This window comes from Cricetulus griseus (assembly GCF_003668045.3).
Source record: "Cricetulus griseus strain 17A/GY chromosome 1 unlocalized genomic scaffold, alternate assembly CriGri-PICRH-1.0 chr1_1, whole genome shotgun sequence".
NCBI lineage: Eukaryota > Metazoa > Chordata > Mammalia > Rodentia > Cricetidae > Cricetulus > Cricetulus griseus.
This window is the reverse complement of record NW_023276807.1, coordinates 178084858-178111628: the sequence shown is the minus strand read 5'-3', so window position 1 is coordinate 178111628 and position 26771 is coordinate 178084858.

Genomic DNA, 26771 nt, shown 5'->3' with positions numbered 1-26771 from the left:
ATTGGCTTACCTGTCTATTTTCGTCCCAATACCAAGCTGTTTTCATTACTGTGCCTCTATAGTATAGCTTGAAGTCAGGGATGGTGATGCCTCTGGAAGTACATTATTGTACAGGATTGTTTTGGATATCCTGGGTCTTTTTTTTTCATATAAAGTTGAGTGCTGTCCTTTCAAGGTATGAGAAGAAATGTGCTAGGATTTTGATAAGGATTGCATTGAATCTGTAGATTGTTTTTCGTAAGATTGACATTTTTACTATGGTCATCCCACCCATCCAAGAGAATGGGAGATCTTTACATGTTCCAGTATCTTCATTAATTTCTTGTTTAATGATTCAAAGTTCTTGTTATAGAGGTCTTTTACTTGTTTGCTTATATTTACCCCAAGATATTTTATGTTTTGTGTTGCTATTGTAAAGGGTGATGTTTCTCTGATTTCTTTCTCAGTGTGTTTCTCATCTGTATGTAGTAGGGCTACTGATTTTTTTTTTTAGTTAATCTTGTATCCTGGCACTTCACTGAAGGTGTTTATCAGCTGTAGGAGTTCCTGGTAGAGTTTTACAGTTCACTTATGTAGACTATAATATCATCTGCAAATAGTGAAAGTATGACTTCTTCCTTTCCATTTGTATCCCCTTGATCTCCTTTTGACGTCTTATTGCTCCAGGTAGAACTTCAAGTACAATATTGAAGAGATATGGAGAGAGTGGACAGTCTTGTATTGTTCTTGATTTTAGAGGAATTGTGTTGAGATTCTCTCCATTTAGTTTGATGTTGGCTTGTTGTATATTGCTTTTATTATGTTTAGGTAAGTTCCTTTATCATGAAACTGTCTTGGTTTTATCAATGGCTTTTTAGCATCTAGAGAGATGATCATGTGTTTTTTCTTTCTCAATTTGTTTATGTGGAAGATTACTTTGATGAGTTTTCTTACATTGAACTATCCCTGCATCCCTGGGATCAAGCCTACTTGATCATGGTGGGTGATTTTTCTGATGTGTTCTTGGATCCAACTTGCCAGTATTTTGATGAGTATTTTTGAATCAGTGTTTATGAGGGATATCAGTCTGTAGTTCTCTTTCTTAGTTGTGTCTTTGTGTGCCTTGGGGACCAAGGCAAATGTAGCCTCATACAAAGATATTGCCAATGTCCTTTCTGGTTCTTTTGTGTGGAAAAATTTGAGGAATACAAGTATTAGCTCTTCCTTGAGTTTCTGTAGGATTCTGCAGTGAAAGCATCTAGCCCTGGGCTATCCCTGCCCCCAAGTGCAGAGTGCAGAGTGCAGAGTGCAGAGTGCAGAGGTGAGCTGCTTTGGCCTCTGAGTTGGGCCTGACTTCCACACACCCACTCTGGGAACTCTTGACCTGGGAACTGCAGGCTGGTCAACTCGACCCCTGAGGACCAAGCTACCTGGACTCTGCTGATATTTCTGTGCTAGTCCTGCTCTCACCCACCTGGAGAGTGAGTGCCTCAGAACTGCCTGCACCCACATTGAAACCCATCATAGTATAGGAGCCAATTGTACCCACTGGAAGAGAATCTTGGACTCATACACACGAGGAAAGGAAGAGACACCACATTCACCCACTGGAAGAAGTGATTGGAAGCCTACAATATGAGAATACATCCAATAATAAGAAAAACAATATGACACCAAAAGAGTATAGGGACTCTACACCAGCAAGACCTGAACCTCCCAACACAGATGAAGCAGAAGAGAACAACCTTAAAATCAATGTCATGCAGATGATAGAGACCCTAAGAGAGGAAGTCAGAAAATGCTTCAGAGAAATGGAAGAAAAGACAACCCAAAAGATGCAAGAAATCAAGGAAGGCCAAGGAAATACAATTAAATAACTGAAGGAAACAGTTCAGGACCTGCAAACTGAAATAGAGACAACAAAGAAAACACAAACTGAGGGAATGCTGGAAGTAAAAAAACTGAGTAAACAATCAGGAACCACAGATGCAAGTATTACCAACAGAATACAAGAGATGTAAGACAGAATCTCAGACGTTGAAGATAAACTAGAGAAAATAAAATCATCAAACAAAGAAAATCCTAAATCCAACAAATCATTAACACAAAATATCCAGGATATATGGGACACCATGAAAAGACCAAACCTAAGGATAATAGGTATAGAAGAAGTTGAAGAAACCCAACTCAAAGGTGCAGAAAACGTATTCAGCAAAATCATAGAAGAAAATTTTCCCAACCTAAAGAAAGACATGCCAATGAAAGTACAAGAAGCCTACAGAACGCCAAATAGAGTGAACCACAAAAGAAAGTCCCCTTGAAACATGATAATTAAAACACCAAATGTGCAGAATAAAGAAAGAATATTAAGAGCAGCAAAGGAAAAAGGCCAAGTAACATATAAAGGCAAACCTATCAGAATTACACCAGATTTCTCCATGGAAACTCTGAAAACAAGAAGGACCTGGATAGATATTCTACCAACTCTAAGAAAACAAGGATGTCAGTCCAGACTACTATACCTAGCGAAGCTTTCAATCACTATAAATGAAGAAAACAAGATATTCCACTACAAACCCAGATTTAAACAATATATAACCACTAATCCAGGCGTACAGAAATTACTGGAAGGAAAAACTCAAACCTAAAGAAATTAACTACACTCACAAAAAAATAGGCAATAGATAATCCCACTTTACCAAAACCCAAAAGATAAAGCAGGGTAAATCCACATACAATAGCACCACCACCAACAAATCAAAAACAAAGAAGAATAAGCACTCAATGGTCCTTAATTTCCCTCGATATTAATGGTCTTAACTCGACTATAAAAAGACTCAGGTTAACAGAGTGGATATGAAGACAGAATCCTTCTGCTGCATACAAGAAACACACCTCAAATTCAAAGAGAGGCACTACCTCAGAGTAAAGGGTTGGGATAAGATATTCCAATCAAATCGGCCCAAGAAAAGAGTTGGGGTAGCTATCCTAGTGTCTAACAAATTAGAAAAGATGAAGAAGGTCATTTCATATTCACCACAGGAAAAATCCATTAGGAAGGAAGAAGTCTCAATTCTAAACATCTATGCCCCAAATACAAAGGCACCAACATTCATAAAAGAAACATTATTAAAACTCAAATCACAAATAGGACCTTACACAGTTATAGTGGGAGACTTCAATACCCCACTCCCACCACTGGACAGGAACACCAGACAGAAACTTAACAAAGAGACAATGGAATTAACAGAAGTTATGACCCAGCTGGGGTTAACATATATCTATAGAACTTTCCATCAAAACACAAAAGAATATACCTTCTTTTCTGCATCATATGGAACCTTCTCTAAAATTGACCACACACTCAGCAACATAACATACCTCAACAGGTACTAAAAATTGGAATAAACCCCTGTGTCTTATCAGACCACCATGCCTTAAAGTTAGAATTCAAAAACAATATAAATTGCAGAAAACTTACCAACTCATGGAAGTTGAACAACACACAATTGTACCATTCCTGGGTCAAGGAAGAAATAAAGAAAGAAATTAAAGACTTCCTAGAATTCAATGAAAATGAAGACACAAATGCTCACATGAAGAAACTAGAGATTAGTCACACAAGGGAGTTGACATCATAGCTGAAAGTTCTAGAACAAATGGAAGTAAGTTCATCCCAGAGAAGTATAAGCCAGGAAATAACCAAACTGAGGGCAGAAATCAATAAAGTTGAAACAAAGAAAACAATTCAAAGAATCAATATAACAAAGAGTTGGTTCTTTGAGAAAATCAACAAGATAGACAAACCTTTATGGAAACAAACCAAAAGGCAGAAAGAGATATTAACAAAATCAGAAATGAAAACAGAGACATAACAACAGACACTGAGGAAATCCAGACAATCTTCAGGTCATAATTTGAAAAGCTGTACTACACAAAATTGGAAAATTTAAAGGAAACAGACAATTTTCTGGACAGATATCATTTACCAAAATTGAACCAGGACAAGATAAGCAACTAAAATAGACCTATAACCTCTGAGGAAATAGAAGTAGTTATCAAAAGTCTCCCAGTCAAAAAAAATCCCAGGGCCATATGGATTCAGTGCAGAATTCTACCAGAAATTAAAGGAGAGCTAATACAAATACTCCTCAAATTGTTCCATACAACAGAAGCAGAAGGTTCATTGCCAAACTCTATTTATGAGGCTAAGATTACCATGGTACACAAGACACAACTAAGAAAGAGAACTAATTCCCTCATGAACATTGATACAAATATATTCAATAAAATACTGGCAAACCGAATCCAAATCATATCAGAAAAATCATCCACCATGATCAAGTAGGCTTCTTCCCTGGGATGCAGGGTTAGTTCAACATTTGAAAATCCATCAATGTAATCCACTATATAAACCAACTGAAGAGGAAAAACCACATGATCATCTCACTAGATGCTGAAAAAGCCTTTGACAAAATACAACACCCCTTCATGATAAAGGTCCTGGAGAGATCAGGAATAACAATAACATACCTGAACATAATAAAAACAATATACAGTAAGCCAACAGCCAACATCAAACTAAATGGAGAGAAATTCAAAGATATTCATTCATAAAATTAGAAAGAAGAAGACAAGGCTGTCCATTCTCTCCATATCTCCTCAATATTGTCCTTGAAGTTCTAGCTAGAGCAATAAGACAACAAAAGGACATCAAAAGGATATAAATTGGAAAGGAAGAAGTCAAGCTTTCACTGTTTGCAGATGATATGATATTCTACGTAAGTGAACCAAAAAACACTACCAGGGAACACCTAGAGTGATAAACAGCTTCAGAAAAGTGGCAGGATATAAGATTAACTAAAAAAAAATCAGTAGCCCTATCATATATGGATGATAAATTTGCTGAGAAAGAAATCAGAAAAACACCAACTTTACAATTGCCACAAAAACATAAAATACCTTGGGGTAATGCTAACCAAAAAGGTATAAGACCTGCATTTGAGTCTTTAAAGAAAGAATTTAAAGAAGAAACCAGAAAATGTAAAGATCTCCCATGTTTTTGGATAGTTAGGATCAACATAGTAAAAATAGCAATCTTGCAAAAACCAATCTACAGATCCTACTCAATGCCCATCAAAATGCAGCACAATTCTTCACAGACCTTGAAAAAAATTCTCAACTTTATATGGAAAAACAAAAGAACCAGGATAGCCAAAACATCCCTCTACAATAATAGAACTTCTGGAGGCATCACCATCCCTGGTTTCAACCTCTATTATAGAGCTATAGTCCTGAAAACAGCTTGGTATTGTCACAAAAATAGACAGGTAAACCAATGGAATCAAATTGAAAACCCTGATATTAACTCACACACCTATGAACACCTGATTTTTGACAAAGAATCTAAAGCTATACAATGGAATAAAGAAAGCATCTTCAACAAATGGTGCTAGCATAACTGGATGCTGGCATTTAGAAGACTGCAGATAGATCCATGTCTATTGCCATGCACAAAATTTAAGTCCAAATGGATCAAAGACCTCAACATAAACCCAGTCACACTTTACTTATTAGAAGCGAAAGTAAGAAGTACCCTTGAAGGAATTGGTACAGAAGACTGCTTCCTGAACAAAACACCAGTTACTATGACCAACAATTAATAAATAAACAATTAATAAATGGGACCCCCTGAAACTGAGAAGCTTTTATAATGCAAAGGACACAGTCAACAAGACAAAATGACAGCCCACAGATTGGAGAAAGATATTCACCAACCCCACTTGTGCCAGACGGCTGATCTCCAAAATTTACAAAGAACTCAAGAAGTTAGTCTCCAAAATACCAAATAATCCAATTAAAAAGTGAGGTACAGAACTAAATAGACAATTGTCAATAGAGGAATTTACAATGACTGAAAGACACATAAGAAAGTGTTCAACATTCTTAGCCATCAGGGAAATGCCAATCAAAACAACTCTGAGAAACCACCTCCCACCTGTCAGAATGGCTAAAATCAAAAACGCCAATGACAGTTTATGCTGGAGAGAATGTGGAGAAATGGAGACACTCCTCCACTGCTTGTGGGAGTGCCAACTTGTACTGCCACTTTGGAAATCTGTATGGCCATTTCTCAGGATAACTGGAATCAGTTTACCACAAGATTCAGCGATTCCACTCTTTGGCATATAAACATAAAAAGCACATTCAAACAACAAGGAAATCTGTTCAATGATGTTCATCACAACATTATTTGTAATAACCAGAACCTTGAAACAACCTCAACTGAATTGCCCCTCAACTGAAGAATGGATACAGAAAATGTGGTACATTTATACAATGGAGTACTACACAGTGGGGGGGGGATGGAATCTTGAAATTCTTAGGCAAATAGTTTGAACCATTCTGAGTGAGGTAACCCAGTCACAAAAAAAACAAACATGATACATAGTCACTCATATGTGAATTTTAGACATGGAGTGAAGGATTACCAGCCTACAATCTACACTGCCAGAGAAGGTAGTAAACAAGGAGGACCATAAGAGAGACATGCATGGGTCTCCTGGAGAAGTGGAAAGGGACCAGATTTCCTGAGCAAATTGGGAGCACAGGGCAAGTGAGAGGGAACTAGGAGAATGAGAAGGGGATAAGAGGAGAGTTTGAAGAACACATGATGGGGCTGGGAAGTTGAGTTGAGAGAACAGATGAGAGCAAGATAAGAGATAATATAATAGAGGAAGTCATTATGGCTTTAAAGAAAATCAGGCACTAGGGAAATGTCTGGAGAGCTACAAAAATGATACCAACTAACAATCTAAGCAACAGAGGAGAGGCTACCTTAAATGCACTCTCCTGATAATGAGATTGATGACTAATTCATATTACATCGTATAGCCTTCATCCAAAAGCTGGTGGAAGTAGAAGCAGACACCCACAGCTAAACCTTGAACTGAACTGTAATCCAGTTACATAGGAGGAGGAATGATGAGCAAATGGGTCCACACCAGGTTTGTGAAACCCACAGAAACAGCTGACCTGAACAAGGGAGAGCTCTTATTCCCCAGACTGATAACTGGGAAACAAGCATAGGGCTTCTCCAGACCCCACTGAATGTGTGTGTCAGTGAGGGGACCTTGGAAATCTATGGGATCTCTTGTAGTGGATCAGTACTTATCCCTAGCATAGGAATGGAATTTGGGAGTCCATCCCTTATGGAGGGATACTCCCTGAGCCTAGACACAATGGGGTTGGCCTAGGCCTATTGCAAAAAATAAGACAGACTTTGAAGGCTGCTATGGAAGTCCTCAACCTCCCTTGGGAGCTGAAAGGGTATGGGATAGTTTGGGTGTTAGTTGTGGGGGGCAGGGGAGGAGGGAGGTAAAGGGCCTGGGATTGAAATGTAAAATAATTTTCTTTCTAATTAAAAAAAAAACAAAAAAGAGGATTAGAAGGATTAGAAAGATTAAAAGGATTTGGTGGTATAACCTTGGTAGAATAGGTGTGGTCTTCTTGGAAGAAATTTGTAACTGGGGTGTATGGGCTTGAGGGTTTTAATTGTCCTTGCCATCCAATCCCAGTCACTTTCTCTCCCTCTCTTCCTCTCTCTCTCTCTCTCTCTCTCTCTCTCTCTCTCTCTCTCATCTCTCTCCCTCCCCCTCTTTCTCATTCCCTCTTTTCTTCCCCCCTCTCTCTCCCTGTAAATCAGGATGTAGCTTTCTCTCCCTTCCCCTCTCTCTCACTCTCTCTCATTCCCTCCTTTCTTCCCTGACCCCTCTCTCTATCTCCTTGTAGATCCTCTATCTCCAGGATGTAGCTTGCAGATATTTCTCCCATGCCATGTATGTCACCATGATGACAGACTAACCTTCTGAAACTATAAGTAAGCTTTCAATTAAATGTTTTCTCTCATGAGAGTTACCTTGGTCATGGTGTCTCTTCTCAGCAACATAATGGTAACTAAAACAAATGTTTGGTCTTGCTTTGATCCAGTGTTTCCTAACTATGTTCCTTTGCTCCACTTTGAAATGGTCATATAGGTTCTGTGCTACTGTACATTGGAAATTTGTAGTCTGTCTTCTGATTTTGATTTTACAGAGGGTTGAGGATTCATTGCATCTGCAAAATGCTTTTTATTGACTGATTATTTTCACAGAAATGATTCTATAATCCATGAAATTCTGTCTTTCCATTTTTAAGTGTGTTCCACATTGATCATTACAGAAAGTTACAACTGGTAAAAATGAAAAGAACAAGTAATTCTAGCATGCCCAGACCAACTGATATATCTACAACACAACCTGTATATTTAAGGCTGAGAGAATATCATGGAAGAAGGTATGGATGGACAACTTGTAAGAAAGAGAGTACTAGGGCTAGTTGTCTGCTTTGAGATCGCGTTTTATACATATCAGAGGTAATCTGAACAAGGAAATCTCAATAATATTGTTTCCTAAACAACACCTAAGAAATGACCGAACTAATTGAAATACCAAATTGGATGGAAAATAAAGGGTTTCATTTCTTGAAGAAGAACTACAGAAAATTGATAACTTCTAGGAAAGAGAGAACAAGCCTTCTCCAGGAAGGAATTTCCTGATAGGTTATCCAATCCCAAGATGTCAACCCTAAATGTATACCCATACATATACATATTCATATACATACAAGTAAATGTATACACATATATACATATAAGTCAACAATTATGAAGAATAACAAGTTGTGGATTTGAGGAGTAGGGTAGCCACAGAGTAAAGAGGAGGAAGGAAAAGAGGGAGAATAATGTAAATACAACCTTTATATATGAAATAATAAAAAAAGAAGTCAACACTCCAATAGGCACAAGAACAAAGAATCTTAAAAATGTTGTGAATGTGGAGAAACAAATGTGTACTACTTCAGATGTACTGATTTTAAATATTTAATTCTAGACCGAGTTATCTTAAATGATGACTTCTAACAAATATTTAAAGAAGAAATACAATTATAAATAATTTTTGTAAAGACAGGAAACAAACTTTGAAAGCACTGAAATTTGTTTTATTATCTGGGAGTTGAATGATGAAAAACAAATTACAATAAATAAAAAACAAACCAATAAATGTTTGCATACAAGTTCCCTCAGGCATATAGACAAGATTTCTTTGACAAAGTATTAGGCAATAAAGGGAAATATCCAAATGTGTTTTATTTCTTGATCTAAGACAGTGTTTTAACATGTGAGCATTAATTAACACATCACAAACTACTGAACAAAAATCATCCCTTGAAACACTGTTTCTGTTGTTTCATCCTGTCTAATTTAGGAACTGCTTTGACAGATACGGACTCACCACTTTCATTATATCTTAATCACATTTGCTCTTAATATTGCTCTATTTTTATCTAGAAGGTCAGATGGAATTATTGGTAACAATATTCTTGGTCTTACTTGTTCAAAGAAGAGGTAACATTGTTCAGATTTTTATCCACTTGTATGTTATGCCTTCTTGTTACTTTTTTTAACTCTGGGTTAGGGTTAGGGTTAAGATTATAAGGTTAGCTTTAGGTGTAGGTTAGAGGGCTGGGGTTTGGGTTAGAGAGGCCCACTGCTACAGCAAGAATGTTCCAATATCTCTGTGAAGTGTGGTTCTAGAACTATCACATCACTTAACATCTTATTTATGCTTTTTCTTAGATACTGTTCTACTGGATCAGAAATTATCTGCAAGATAGCTTCATTTCACCACTCTAGGCTTACTCCATAACTCCTGTCATCAAAACCTGTTGCTGCTTAGTTTCTTCCACTGTGATCAGTTCTGTGCTTTGACTTCAGTGGTTTACAGAAATTTCTCTTTTTATGTGAGATTTTTATATCATGTCCTGAAATGAACTTCAAAATTATATAATGTGTGGTTTTCCACTAAACCTTTCATTCTACAGTGACACAACTTCCTAAGAAAAGGCTAGTTGTAATGATAAATTATTTTAATTGAACTAAAAGATGTCTTCTGAACTCCCAGTGAGGAGGTAGAAGACAAGTGAGACAGCACAGCAGTAATCTCATAAAGGGCATGTGCTTATGGAGATCCTGTTGTCAAACATATGCTGTGGTTTTGGTTGGTAGATATTTGGAGGGCATACTCCAGCATACATTTTTGCCATTCAGCCTTAGGGCTTTCTTGAAAGTTTTCCTAATGAAAGGAAATTCTAGCTATGACCTGGAAGGCTATTGACTAAGTGACCCAGTGTCTACTTCTAACTAAACTTTTTATTCTGGAATATTTTGTGAATAATTTGATAGAATTTTGGAAAGCAGAGCCCTGTTGACATTTTACTACAAAATTCTGGAGCACTGCAAGTGTCTTTGCTTTAGGATTCTGATTCACTCTTCAGATTCCCATGTGAGCTCCTGACTAGACAGCAGATGCTTTTTACTTTCTCACCATTATCTCCTCTTTCCCATCACTGCTTATACTTTCTTATAGCACTCTCCACTACTTTTCCTTCCCAGATCATTTGCATGTGAATCAATCATTCTACTGCTGAACCAAACCTATAATCTTACTTTTGCTTGTTTCCCTACTCTTTTCTTTGGGGATTTTTTTCCCATTCTCTTTTGAGATTCAACATGCCTCTCTTCATTCTGTTGAGGAGTTCAAGAGATGACTGATGACTCTCACAATATTTAGCATAATGAACCTCTTCTGAAAATTCGAGTCTTGAATAAATGGAAGGAATAATAGGGAAAAACTGAAGAATTTTGGAAAGCTCTTTGTGCCTGTCCTTTCCATGCCCTCTTTATGATTTTACTTTGTGAGCTATTTCTAATTCTTGCAGTCAATTCTTTTTAAAATATGAACCAGATATTACTTATTGTATACTCAGCAGAAGAAATTATGAACAACAATAAGATACTTATCAGATATCTGGCTGAAGCATACAGATCCTGAGAAATGTGAATAATTCTAGGACTTGGTTAAGACACTTTTTTCTTTTCCATGGAAGTGAGTTTGCATACCATGATACTGAATTCAGAATTGGCTAATTGTTTTATCATCTATAATAATTTTAATGCATTTAGCAGTAGTATGAAAAACAAAAACCCAGATATAGTATTGGGGTTCAAGCTGATGTTCAGATAAGCAAAGCAGCCAAGCCAGTAGCCCTTAACTCTATTTAGGCTGAAGCAATCCTGCACTCAGTGTGGCTGGCAAATAACTGCCCAATCTTGGCTGGAGGCCAAAATGTCCAGACTGAATATCTGATTCTATCTTATATACCTCAAGTGCTGGGGTTAAAGTTGTATGATCCCAAGTGCTGAGACCACCTTTATGTGATCTGTTTCTCTTTTAGACTGGTTCAATTCTGTGTAGCTCAGTGTGCCCTTGAACTAACAGAGATTCATCTGCCTGTCTCCTGAGTCCTGAGATTAAAGATGTAGATCACCCCTGCCTTTAATCTATTGCTTGTGGCTAGTTTGGCATTCTGAATACTCAGGCAAGCTTTATAAAATCATAAGTAATATATCACCATATTTAGCTCTAGCATATCAGATACATGTTGTGGGATATTTGTATACTATGTTATGGGATATTGCTGTGATTGGTGAAATAAAATGCTAAAAAGTCAAAAGCTAGTAAGGAGTTAAAGTGGGACTTCCAGGAAGAGTAATGAAGAGGAGGAGAAGCCTAGTCAGTTGGAGATGCCAGAAGACACTGAAAGGAAACAGGAGGAACAAGAAGGAAGAGAGATAATGACACATACATTAGCATAAATGGTTTAATTTAAGTTATAAGAGCTAGTTGGGAACAAGTCAAAACTATAGGCCACACTATAGTAATTAATAAGAAGCCCCAGGGTCATTATTCGGGTGCTGGATGGTGGACAGAAAAAGACTTGTTATAGATACATGTTGCTGTAACATGTCTCCATGGGCAATGAGTAAAAAATAAAAACATGACAAGGAATGATTTTTTAATATAATTAGATAATTTAAAGAAACAAATTGACAAATTCTTTCCTTAATGAGGAATAGGACATCAGAAGCACAGTGTTATAGACCCTTCTATGATCAGAGCTGTCGGTCTGCAGTTACTGAAAACAAATTCCATGTTTTTCTTGGAGTTACTGAATTATTATATGGAAGTCAAACTTTTGTGTTTCTTACACATTGACACACTACTCCAGGAAATATTTAACCTCAATATTGGAATAAAAATATTTGAATAATATGGACAGAAATTACAATTCTCTGAATAGTTCAGGCATGTGTTTCCAAAATTATCTTTTAAAAGAAACCAAAGTTTGTCTTTTTGCTAATACCCACCATTTCTGTTACTCTATAACTAACACTCCAATTTAATCTGCCTAGCACTTGAAATCAGAGTGGAAAAGTAAAGTGAGAGGATGTGGAAGAAACATGTTTGCTATTCTTATTTTCACCATCTACATCCAGATGTTATGACTTTGATCTGCCCTGTGGCTGTGTAAAATATTAACTCTAGGAGAAGATGGGTGGAGGGTATGCTAGAAACCTCTATAAATCAGTATCACTTTGGCAGGGTTACCATAGCAAAGTACCACAAAGCATCTGAAAATATACATTTGTGGTTCTGTTTTCAAGACTGTCAGCCTCTAGAAGACCAAAGTCAATATAGTATGCTTGGTTTCTTCTAAGGCTCTTACCCTGACTTACCTTGGCTGAGGACAGTCTTCACATTCACAGAGGCTTTGTACCCTGATTTTACATTCTAAGTAAGTAAATAAGTATTCTAGCCAGAATAGATTAAGATTTACACAATGGCTTGATTTTAAGTTAATCATCACATTAAAAGCCCTAATACAAGTATAGTCAGAATATAATGTACTGGGCATTAGGCATTCCTTGTGGATTTTAGGACAACACAATTCAGTTATGACACTTAAAGTTATTTTGCCATAAAATGTTTTTTAAATGTAAACACTATTTATGATATTGGATATTGGATTGTTTCAGAAATAAAACAAATTTCCTATGTGTAGATTGGTTGTTAAGTAAATTGGCCCAGGTCTGACTTTTCAGTCCCAACAAGGGCCATATTAAGTCATTAAATGGTTTCTTGAATTAATTAATGCCAACATTCATCCAGCATTATCCCAAATGAATTTGGGGAGCCAGAAATGTCTCTTTGAACAGTCTACTTAAAGTGTTGTTTAGAATTTCAAAGGAAAAAATAATGTTTGTGATCTTTGTCCATCAACTGTGAACTGAGGTAAACAAAACTTCTATTGTTTTGTCTCAGCAATAGACCATTGGCAAGAGCAATTTCAGAATGTTTTTTAGACTTCGATCAGAGTTCTTTTAATTGGGGTGTAGAGAGATATTGTCAAGTAGAGTTTCCATCCTTGTGTAACAAGTACAGAATGAAGGACATGTGGTAAGGATGTCAGCAGGTTCATAAGACATGATAATTAAAACAAATTTTTAAATGAACTGCTGTAATCATAGCTGTGTCACTCACTAGCATTGCTGGCATTTTCTTTTTTTACTCTTACTGCAGTAGTGAATAAATGCTTGGTGAATAAATAATAAAATCAATGAACATTAAATGAATAAGAAAATGATGAATAACAAAATCAATAAGAGTACCCATGTTTTTTGAACAATTACTATGTGATTAATCTTCTAAAATTTCAAATCTCTTACTAGAGTTAAATTATCAAAATCCCTAGATTAATGAGGTCAGGCAAAGAAAAGATACCTTTGAATTTAAGTGCTTGTATCACATGTACCAACTCTCAACTAGCTGGACACACCTAGTGGTGAAACAGTCCAATGAGGACTTACTTGAAATATTGGATGGGAGGTGGCTCCACAAAGTAAAGGGCGTCTCATGCAAAGAGATTAAATAAATAAATAAATAAATAAATAAATAAATAAATACATTCTTCCATGATTGTGTTACCATTCATCAAATACATAGAGTTAGAATTTGGAGACTAAAATTGAGCTGTTGACTCTTCTATTTACATAAATAACACATTTAAAATATTTAATGTCATTCTTAATATTTTGATATCTGCTCAGTCTCAGTCGGGTGTTAATAGTTAAGGTAGAATGTTTTTTAAAAGAGTTTCACTTTTCAAACTCTTGTATTGGAAGCTCAGGCCACATGGCTATTAGATTCTTTTTGGCACAATGATGTTTTGACATTAGGAATCACAAATGACTTCTTTTTTATTTAAATTAGAAACAAGATTGTTTTACATGTCAATACCAGTTCCCTCTCCTTCCCCTCCTCCCCTATCACCACCCCAACTAAAAACCCACCTATCACATATCCTTTCTGCTCCACAGGGAGTGTGAGGACTTCCATAAGTGGTCATTAGAGTTTATTATATCCTTTGGGATAGGGCATAGGCTGTCTTCCCTTCCCCTTCTCCCCTCCTCTATTGCTTTTCTCCCTCCCACTAGCCCTGTGCTCCCAATTTGCTCAGGAGATCTTGTCCCTTTCCCCTTCTCAGGGGGACCAAGTATGTCTCTCTTAGGGTAATCCTTGTTTCTTAGGGGTTATAGATTGTAGGCTGATTGTTCTTTGCTCTATGTCTAATATTCACTTATGAGTACATACCATGTTTGTCTTTCTGTGTCTGGGATACCTCACTCAGGATGGTTTCTTCTAGTTCCATCCATTTGCCTGTGAATTTCCAGATTTCAATTTTCTTTTCCCTCTGAATAGTTCTCCATTGTGTAAATGTACCACATTTTCTTTATCCATTCTTTGGTAGAGGGTCATCTAGGTTGCTTCCAGGTTCTGAATATTACAAATAATGCTAACTTGAACATGGTTGAACAGATGTCCTTGTAGTATGAATGTGTATCCTTTTGGGTATATACTTAAGAGTAAAATTGCTGGATCTTGAGGTAGACTGATGCCCATTTTCCAGAGAAACTGCCATACTGATTTCCAAAGTGGCTGTAAAAGTTTTCATTTCCACTAGCAATGGGGGAGTGTTGCACTTTCTCCACATCCTCTCCAGCATAAAGTGTCATTGGTATTTTAGAATTTAGCCATTTTGAAGGTATAAGATGATATATCAGAGTTGTTTTGATTTGCATTTTCCTGATGGCTAAGGATGTTGAGCATGTCTTAAGTGCCATTCAGCCATTTTAGATTACTCTACTGGGAACTCTATATTTAGTTCTGTACCCACTTTTTAATTGGATTATTTGGTGTTTGGTGACTAGCGTCTTGAGTTCTTTGTAAATTTTGGAAATCAGCCATCTGTCAGATGTGGGGTAGGTGAAAATCTTTTCCCATTTTGTGGAATGTTGTTTTGTCTTGTTAACTGTGTGTCCTTTGCCTTATAGAAGCTTCTTAGTTTTAGGAGGTTCCATTTATTAATTGTCGATTTCAATGTCTATGCTATTAGTGTTATGTTCAGGAAGTAGTCTCTATACCAATTTGTTCAATGGTAATTCCCACTTTCTCAACTAAAAGTTTCGGTGTGACTGGATTTATAGTGAGGTCTTTTGTTCATTTGTACTTAAGTTTTATGCATGGTGATAGATATGGCTCTATCTGCAATCTTCTACATGCCAGCATCCAGTTATGCCAGAACCATTGGTTGAAGATGGTTTCTTTTTTCCATTGTACGATTTTAGCTTCTTTATAAAAACATCAGGTATATGGATTAATATCAGGATCTTCAATTCGATTACATTTGTCTACCTGTCTGTTTTTGTTCCCATACCAAGCTGCCTTCATTACTATAGCTCTATAGTAGAGTTTGAAGTCAGGGATGGTGATGCCTCCAGAAGTTCCTTTATTGTACAGTTTTTTTTTGTTTTTATTTTATTTATTTATGTTTGTTTTGCTATCCTGGGTTTTTTGTTTGTCTATATAAAGTTTAGTATTTTTTCTTTCAACATCTGTGAAGAATTGGCTGGGATTGTGAATGTGATGGGAAATTGCATTTGAAAGCAATCTTATAAAAGCTACATCTTATAGATGCACCCATAGGTCAATCTGATATGGATAGTTGAGATGTCTTTAAATGTCTCTGGGTCATGACAAATAGACAGCTAAAGCAAATGATGATGAGGAGACAGCTTCCTTAGGCAATATCCCGGGCCTATGTTCAATGGATGTGAGTAATAGAATCACTCCAGCATGCATAAACATCCCTTCAACCAATGACATTGTCAAATGCTTAGGATATTTGAAGTCTGCTTTAAAGAAAAAGACTTAAAATCACTAAATAGTTCCTTTGAGCAGTTGACTACATAAAGACTAGAATGTTTGTGGATATTTTTCTATTTGTCAGGCAATCTTTTTCTCTTGCTTCTGAATACCCTCCTATTCCAAATTTTTGGGAAGTGAACAATAACTAAAATATATTATACTGAACAACATTCCATGGAATAAGGTTGAAACCAGTTTAAGAGGTACATATTCAGCAAGGGATACTTTTAAAAGCTGATTGTTCTTCTATTGAAGAAGTGGCACTCTCTGGTAAGGACATGTCTCATTGTCCTGGATATTTGGCAATTTGACATAATTTGAAGTCATTTGGAAAAAAAATAACCTCAATTGAGAAAATGCCCCCACTATATTGGCCTATATACAAATACAAATTTATGAAGCATTTTCTTGAAGATTGGTAAGGGAAAATTCAGTGTGTGGGCTCTTTTGATGGGGCCGTGCCTGCACTACCTGTCACAGATATCATATGAAAATACATTGATTGAGCCATGAGGAGCAAGTCAATAAGCAGCATTCCCTCATGGCTTCCATTTTTATCCTTGCCTCCAAGTTACTGCCTAGCGTTCTTACCCAGAATTCAGTCAGTAATGGAATGTGATCTTTGTAAGCTGACATAGACCTTTTCTTCTCTAAGTCATTTTGGACAAATCATTTTATCACAGCAATAGAAATCTAAGACTCTTAGTATGTCTTCAATTTGCATTTCTGTTGAAGTTTGACACTTAATCATATAAATTGAAATCCTTTTTAGTAATGGTCTACTAATGTCCTTTGCTCATTATTAGACTTGTTGATTGCAAAACCTCTTTTTTAAATGATGATGATGATTTACATCCTGACTTCAGTTTCTTCTCCCTCTTCTCCATCCAGTCCTCCCCTGCAACATCCCTCTGCCCTTCCCCAGATCAACTCCTTCCTTTCTATTGAGAAAAGCACAGGCTTCTCATGGATGTCAACCAAATATGATATATCAAGTTGCAGAATGACTAGATAATTCCTCTAGAATTAAGGCTGGACAAGGCAACACAGTATGAGGACTAGGGTCCCAAAAGCAGGGAAAAAGAGTCAGAGATAGCTTGTTCTCTCACTGTTTAGAGCCCCATGAGAATACCAAGCTGTACAACTGTACCCTACATGCAGAGGACCTTCGTCAGTCTTATTCAGGCTCTTTGCTTGATGTTGTAGGCACCTGTGATCTCAGGTTAGCTGATTCTCTTGTTTTTTTTCTGATGTCCTTTGACCCCCCCTCTGGCTCCTACATTCTTTCCTCCCTTCTACTCCAGGCTCCTCATAAAGTTTGGCTGTGGGTCTCCTGTATTCTAACAGTTGCTAGATAAAGATTCTCTGATAATAATTGGGCTAGACACCAATCTATGAGTATAGCAGAATATTATTAGGCATCAATACACTGACTTTCTTTTTTCCTTGATTTCATTAAGCAATTTATATATTTCCTCTTTATGGACTTCCATCATATTCATTCAGTTGGTTTTATGATTGTTTCCTTGTGCTTCAGCTCTGTTAAAATATTCACGACTTGCTATGGAAGGATGTCTGGGCTGTGATGGTGACAGATTACCCTGGTTGTTGTTGATTACATTTTTACACTGTCATTTTCGTATCTGGATTTGGAGTGATTATAGGTCTAGGTGACAATTTTTGGGTTTGTCTTTGTTGAATGGGTATTTTCTTCCTTGCTTTCTTTTTCCTTTCTGGTCTTTTGCTTGCTGTGGCTTTTGGTTCAGTAGAGCTTTTCTGCCTGAGTTTGGGTGGGACTTTTGATGGCTTGATTGGCTTCTAATCCAACATGGGGTTACCACTCAAGTTTAGGAGTTGAGCTCTGGTTATCTGGGTGGTCTCAGATCTGTCAGGGTGTCTTCTGTGTTTTAGGATGCTGGCCTGTCTTATGGTGGTGTAGCAATCTTCTGCTTGGTTTTAAGGGAGCTGTCCTGGTTTCTGGGGATCAGGATGCTGGTCTAGCCTCTGGTGGAGTAGGAGGCTTTTGCCAATGTTGTGGGTGAGGATATCGTGACAAAAAGAGAAAGGATAGTTGGGGTTATGCTGTGTGAGTGCTGACACTATAGAGGGCAGTCTTACCTGGGGATTGGGGATCTAACCTGGCTTCTGGTGGTGTGGGAGTCTTCTTCCAGAGATGTAGGCCTGGATATGGTGGCTTCAAAAATTTAAATTGAATTTGATCATATGCTAAATATAAAATGGATAAAGTATCTATTTTCCCAACTGGTGCTTTATATTTTCACTTTGTTTTTATATTTTGTCTGCAGCAATAAGATGGCAATTTTCTTTTGCTTTTCTTCAAGTGGCTTATTAGTTGACACATCACATTTAGTATCCACTCATATGTGACTGTTTATGACCTAAAATGAGGGTCAAAATGCATGGTAAGCCACTATGCTGTGATCAAGTTATAACAGTGTATGGACACATTTTCATGTACTCTTCTGTCCTTGGCCTAAGCAGACATCTCTTCATTATTTTGTCTTTCCAGTAGTTCTTGGTATCTTTAATGAATGCACATCCTGCTTCTCTGGTGTCATAGGTAGATGCAATTTGCCAGTTTGAATGAGGAGGAATACTGTCATGTTATTTTAATCTTAAATTTCTGATAATTGGTTCTAAGCTCTTTCATTTATATTTGAAAACTCATTTATCTATAAGCTAAATTTTATTTTTCTTGTTAGACATTGATAAAAGGAAGTTTTTGAATGTTTTAGTAAAAAAAAATTGTCAAATGATGAGTATGATTTCCCTAGTTCATGCTTTGAATGTTTTTGATCATCCATTGATTGACACATTGGAAGCAGAATCCACATGTAAGGAGTGCTGATAATATATAATTTTATTAGTGTAATCTATTGGTTGGTAAAACTCAGTACAAATAATGAAATAATTAAGATGTTAATTTCTCTATTACATTACAGAACTGATAAGTTTAGGTTCCTGATGAGAACTATGGCTCCTAATTACCCTAAATATTTAAAGGGCTACAGAATTATTTTTCAGATTGAATACATACAAAATATCCCATGACCAATCATACTGAAAACCTTATTATGAAACCAGTGTAATGGCATATGCATCACATTTCCAAGATATAGCATTTCTGCAGCTCATATTTAAAGAAGACAGAATAGTATCATTGATATTACTTAAAACCTCAGGAAAGCAGTGAGCAAACCCATAGGAAACATTCACAACAAAGTCTGGTGAGAAGAAAATTAAATATATATTTTATTACAGATGCTTTAAGACAGAGTTTAATGGCTAATAGGTACAGTTATGTTATAAGTTAGAAACAGAGATGTCTGGAGAATTCAGAATTAGAGACAAACAGTTGGTAGGTGCATTACTAAACTCAGTGTAACATGTATTCTTCCTGCCAGCCTGGGCCTACTGATATGTCAGTCATAAATGAACACACAAACACTACATTGTTATGAATATTGTTAGCCGTTGGCTAAGGTTTCTTATTCTTAATCATTAACCCATTTCTATAAATCTAAGTATTTCCAAATGGTCTTATCTTACTGGAGGAAAGGTCCAGGCCTCTTATTACATTGGAGTCTACATTGCATCTGCTCAGCATCTCTGTAGAATAGAGAAGAGAGATGTTTCCTGTTTGTCCCTACTTATATACTGTTACTGCTCAGCTACATTACTTCCTGCCTGTCTGTACAGACCTCCATGGTTAGTTAGTGGCAGCTTCTGCCCAGCTACATCACTTCCTGGGATCACATGATGACACCTCTCTGCCTATACTTCCCAGATTCCTACTCGTATCCTCATTCCACATATCTTGTTGACCTATTAGCCACAGTGCTTTATTTGTCAACCAATAAGACAAACATATACACATAGCATTCCCTATCAGCTCAGGGGCAGTATGAATGAACTAGTAAAGATAAAAGGCAAGGCATGTCTGTGAGAAATGATGGAGCTAAAGCATTTGCCCACTTCCTTTTAAGTCTCAGCCAACAGGCCATGGCAACATTACCATGCAAGCTTGTGGTCTATGGAAAGGTTGCTGAAACTGGAGTCTATAGTAAACAATACAGGACAAGAAAGAAAAGGCTGAGCAGGAATGAAAAAGAAATATCTCTTGAGATGTCCACAAGCATCAGTCTGATTGTACCACATTCTCTTTTACCAAAGCAAGAAAAGTGGAGATCTAACAAGTCCTCTCATTCAGGAAAATTAAAGTAACCTAAAATTACTTTTAAAGAAAATTGTTTGATTATATATAATTTTACAAAAAATATGAGGAAGATGGTAGAACCCTTATAATAAACATATAGACACAACTATGTATAATTATAGGGCACTATTTCAAATGATCTAAAATAGAATTAGGAACTGAGAGAACAGCATAGCCAGTGTGGTGGTAAAACAGGTGACTCCAGTAATCAAGAAGTATAGGTATTTGGACACAGAGTATAAGCTCAGCTTTGACTGCATATTTAGACAGAGTCTCAATCCCTGTCTCCAACACATGAGAAACATAATAACATTAATTGCTCTCAGGAAATACTTATCTATTTTTCCAAAAGTTATAAAAAGTAAAAATATTTAAGAAACCAATAGAAGAAAGAATGAGAAAAGCATGAGGGAATTATATAATAGATAAGTCCTTGGAATAAATAAAACATGAAGTGGAATAATATTAAATAAAAATAGAAGCAATACTGCTTGTAAAATTAGAAAAAAAAAGAACAAATGGAGAAAATATTCAATGGTCCAACATATATGTAATTGTAGTTGCTGAAGTAGAATAGTTAGAGAAAACACCTATGAACAATAAAAGATAGCAATTCAAAGTTCTTGACAATGATTAGTACCTATATTTAGATTAGTAAATTATGTCAATATATCTTAAAATATCCCTTAATATACACAAAAAGGTAAACCACAATAAAGGAAATAACTCATATCATTAAACCTTAAAAATAGAAAACTTTAAGAGAAAATCTATAATGAGGGATAAAATATACAAGGGAAGAATACAAAAATCAAGAGTACCTTATTTTGCTGTACTTATTTTCAACATTAAAGCAGTATTCATGGTTATCAAAAATGAACATTTTTTTTTCAAATGAGTATTTCAAGGAACATGAGAGTTTCCTAAGGAACCTTGCACAGAATGTGTTTTAGATTATTGAAAGAGTTGGTGAGCTATAGATTAAAATTTTTGAAGTGTCAACTGTAAGCGTGTGAGAGAGTGCTTGTAAGTGTGTATGAGTATGTGTCTGTGTGTCTTAAAAAATGGAGTACGATTAGAAGAGAGGAATTGCTCTTAACACCTAGGATCCTTAAACTGTGGGTAGAGATGCCAGAGAAGATTCTGTAGAATTAATTTTATATTTATTAAAAATATTTTAACCTTTATTATATGTGTATGGGTATGTCCCTGAATGTATGTATATAGGTCACATGCCTGCAGTTCCCTGAAGAGGTCATAAAAGCTTGTTGGATCTCATGGAACTGTAGTTTCAAACAGTTGTGAACTATCCATATGGGTCTAGGAACCAAACTTGGATCCTCAGAAAAAGTAGCAAGTGAGGTATCATCACCACCCATTTTAAAGTACACAAACACCGAACTAGGTACCATGGATTTTATAATTAAAATCACGGGGGGGGGGAATGATGAGAAAAGCTATGGAAAGCATCATAAGCAAAATTAAATGAAGAGATACTTTTTAAAAAAGATTGATCTATTGTGTATACAGTGTTCTGCTTGCATATATGCCTACATATGAGAAGAGGGTACCAGATTTCATTATGGATGGTTGTGAGCCACCATGTGGTTGCTGGGAATTGAACTCAGGACCTCTGGAAGAGCATCCATGGCTGTTAACTGCTGAGCCCTCTCTCCAGACCAAAAAGATATTTTAATGGAACTTCCAATATGGAGTAGTATGTTTGGTCAAGACCTTACTTACAGCTACCATGTTAGAGAAAACCAAGACAGACAACTCTGTTAAACAATGGATGAGGCTTATATTTCCAACAAAGAAATCCCAAGGAGAGGGAGGCAGGGAGTGGGATTGAGAGCATGCTTCTAGCTATCAACAAGGTGTACTAACCATGTGGATATTATTTAGATTCAAGTTCAAGCAGGATGTTAAAAGAGAATGGAGCATCTTTGACATTGATGAGCATCTGAAAATATGAACTGTCTGTGCAATCCAGATGCTAAGATATTAAATCTGTAGATGTTGTAATGATAATGCAGCTGTGTTAACAAGAGAGCTCTGATATTTTAGGGATACCTAACAGTTTTGATGGAGGAAATTATATGATGTTGGATGCATGATTAAAATGAGAAGGATTTGACCATGAGGTGATAAAGCTACTTAGTGGCACAGGAGATTCACTTTATTTTTCTGTCTACTTTTAAGTGTAATGTCTTCTTTTATCATCAAAATGTGACCATGTTACTTACAGATGCTGATTTGTGGGAAGAGCAGAGGTCAAAAATAATGAGAGAAAACATAAGTTTTACTCTTTTACTGTTTTCCCCAGGTTCACTCCTGGGCAATCTCTTTAAAAAGTGGAAGTATTGCTGGACATGGTGGCACATGCCTTTTATGCCAGTACTCCAGAGGCAGAAGCAGGCCAATCTCTGAGTTTGAGGCCAGGCTAGTCAATGAAGTAAATGCCAGGAGCCAGGGCTACTAGGAAAGACCTTTGTCAAAAGCAAAACAAACAAAAACAAAAATAAAAAGCCCAAAAGTTTAAATATTCATTTGTTTACATGTGTGGGCCCATATATACAACTATAAAATGCAGAGGTCGGGAGGCAGTTTATGGAAGTTGGTTCTCTGTTCCAGCATAGAATCCAGGGATCCAATTTAGGTTTTAGACTTTATAGTTTAGTGGTTTTTTTTCCAACTGAGCATCATGTTGGTCCTCTTGGTTTGTTTCTTTTTCCTGGGAAATTAATACATTTTGTTTGTTTTATTTAATCGAAAAATAGATTTCTTTTGATGCAATATATCCTGAGTATAGTGTTTCACTTTCCTCTATTCCTTCCAGTTCCTGTCATCCCCTCCAGATCCACTCCCTTTCTTTTTCTCCTTAGAAAAGAACAGGCTTCTAAGAGATAACAACTAAACATGAGAAAAATAAGGTGAAATAAGATGAATCAAAAACTTTCACACCAAAGTTATGCATGGCAGGCAACCCAACAGGAGGAAGGGTCCCAAGAGCAGGCAAAAGAGTCAGAAGACTCACTAGCTCTTACAGTCAGGAGTCACATAAAAATACAAAACTACTAGCTATAATATATACACAGAGATGCCATTATAGACCCCTGTAGTCCGTGTACTTGCTGCTTCGATTTCTGGAAGTTCATAGGAGCATTTCTTAATTGATTCAGTGAGTTATGGTCTGGTGTCCTCCATCCCATCGGACTCTTAAAACCTTTCCACATCCTCTTTCACGGGAATCCCTGACTTCTGATGGGAAGAATCTGATGGATACCTCCAATTTAGACTCTGTCCACATAATATTTAGCTGTGGGTTTCTGCATCCCTTTCCATCTGCTGCTGGAGGAAGTCTCTCTGATGATCACTTTCCCCATGTGCCCATCTATGAGTGGAGCAGATTATCATCAGGAATTGTTTTATTGTATTTTTTAGACCATTATTGTATGCTTTTCCCAAAGGTGTCTGTGCTATGTAGTCTTTGGTTCTTGTTTACTCAAGCAGTGTCTGATATGGGTTTCTTCTCATGGAATGAGACTTAAATAAAACCAGGTATTGATTGGCCACTCCTCCAATTTCTTTGCCAGCATTACTTTAGTATATTTTATAGGAGGGCAGATTGCATATCAAAGATCTTATGGATAGATTGGTGTTCACATTTCTCTTTTGGTAGCCTACAGTGTACTTTCCTTCACCAAAGAGACTAGAAAGTAGGATTTAAGGCTCCATGTACTCACCTGCTTAACGTCTCCATATTCAATGAGTTTTCTGGATGTTGTCCTTGGCAATGGCCCCTCTGTCAGTCTGAAGAGAGCAACCCTTTTTCTTAGCATTAACATGAGTTGTGTGATGATTTCCATGGGATCTCTAAGGCCAGCAACTCAATTAAACTCAACACATTCACTCTACTGGAAGCCTCACCTGGCTAGAGGAGATTGCCAATTGAGTCTCCATATGCCCTATTATTAGGAAGCCTCATTAGGATAACCTTCATATATTCCTAAAACTTCCAGTACAGTAGGATTCCACACTACCACTAAATGCTTCCCAATTCTTCTCCCCACAGTTTCTCCCTCCGTCCCATCTTTACCCCACAGGATCCCTCATACTCTTGTCCCTACCTGTCCTAATTCAACTGCGAAGTCTATTCTAATTTCTCTTCCCATGGGAATCCATGTATTTTCCCTAGATTCCTCCTGTTTATGTAACCTCTCTGGGGCAAATTTGATAGCTTGGCTATCATTTATATAATGTCTGATATCATCTTATAAGTGAATAATACTATATTTGTCTTTCTTTGTCTAGGTTACTTCAATCAAGATGACCCTTTTTGGTTCCATTTGCCCAAATTTAATGATATCATTTTTTAACAGCTGAGAAACAATCCATTGTGTAAATGCACTACATTTTGTTTATCCATTCTTTTGGTGAGAAACATCTCAATTGTTTCCAGTTCCTGGTTATTATGAATTAAGCTGCAATGAACATTATTGAGCAAATGTACTTATGGTAGGATGAAGCATTCTATGGGTATGTGCCCAAGAGTGGCATAGTTGGGTTTGGGGGCAAATCAATTTCCAATTTTCTGAAAAAAAAACCAGCATATTGATTTCCATGGTGGCTGTACAAAATTGAACTCCCACCAGAAATGGAGGAGTGGACCTCTTATTCCCCATTGTCACCAGCATGAGCTGTCACTTCACTTATTGATCTTAGCAATTCTTACAGGTCTAAGTTGGTACTCAAAGTAGTTATGATTTGCATTTCTCAAATGACTAAGGATGCTGAACATTTAAGTATTTCTCAGTCACTTGAGATTCCACTTTTGAGAATTCTCTGCTCAAATATGTCACCATTTTAATCTCAATATTTGGTTTTTCTAGCACTTAGTTTCTTGAGTTCTTTACATATTTTAAAAATTGGTAAATTATTTTCACATTCTCTGTTTCGACACTTAGTCTGATTGATAGTGTCCTTTCACTTACAGAAGCTTTTCAATTCTTGATCATAGTGCTTGCACTTTTGGTGTTCCATTCAGAAAGTCATCTCCTGTGCTAATGTATTTATGGCTATTTCCCACTTACTCTTCTATTGGGTTCAGTGTATTTGGTTTTATGTTCAGATCTTCATTCACTTGGACTTAGGTTTTGTGCAGGATGATGAATATGGATTTTCTTGCATTCTTCTACATGCAGATATCCAGTTTGATCAGCACCATATGTTGAAGATTCTATCTTTTTTCCAGTCTGTATTTCTGGTTTCTTTATCAAAAATCCAGAGTCCCTAGGTGTGTGGAATCATGTCTGATTTTTATTCCATTGATCATTGTGTGTTTATATGACAGTACCACATGGTTTTTATTACTGTATCTCTGTAGTACCACTTGAAACCAGGGATGGTGAAGCCACTAGCAGTTCTTTTATTGTACAAGATTGTTGTAGATATCCTTGACTTTTTGTTTTTTCCAGATGAAGTGGAGAATTGGCCTTTCAAGGTCTACAAAGAATTATGTTGGAAGTTTAAAGATTGCATTGAGTCTGTAGATTGCTTTTGGTAGGATGATAAAATGATTGATTCATGAGCATGGGAAATATTTTGATCTTCTGCAATTTTTTCATTAAAGACTTGAAAATTTTCTCATACAAGTCTTTCACTGACTTGGATAGAATTACCCCAAGCTGTCTGTTTTCATTTTTATATAGGAGGGTTAAGATTTTTTTTTCATTTTTTGCTTCATTTGTTGGTTTTGTTGTGTTTTTGTTTTGGGAGGCTGATCTTGTAGCAAGCCACTTTACCAAAAGTATTTATCAGACATAGGAACTCCTGTTGGAATTTTAGGTTCACTTATATAACACATATCTATATCTATATCTATATCTATATCTATATCTATATCTATATCTATATCTATATCTATATCTATCTATCTATCTATCTATCTATCTATCTATCTATTCATCTGTAAATAATAGTACTTTGTCTTTTTCATTTCCAATTTGTATTTCCTTGATCTTTATTTTTCTTATTGCTCTATATATACACCTTCAAGTACTACATTGAATATGTATCTAGAGAGTAGACACCTTTGTCTTATTCCTGATTTTAGTAGAATTTCTTTGAGTTTCTCTAAGTTGAGGTTGGCTATAGGTGTCCTGTAAATTGTCTTTATGATGATTGGGTATGTCTTTTGCATTCCCAACTTCTCCAGGATTTTTTCATAAAAAGGTTATGGGATTTTGTCAAAGTCTTTTTCTCCATTTATGAGATGATCATATTTTGATTTTTTTCACTTGGTTTATATGGTGTATTACATTGACTTATTTTCTTATATGTGGAACCAT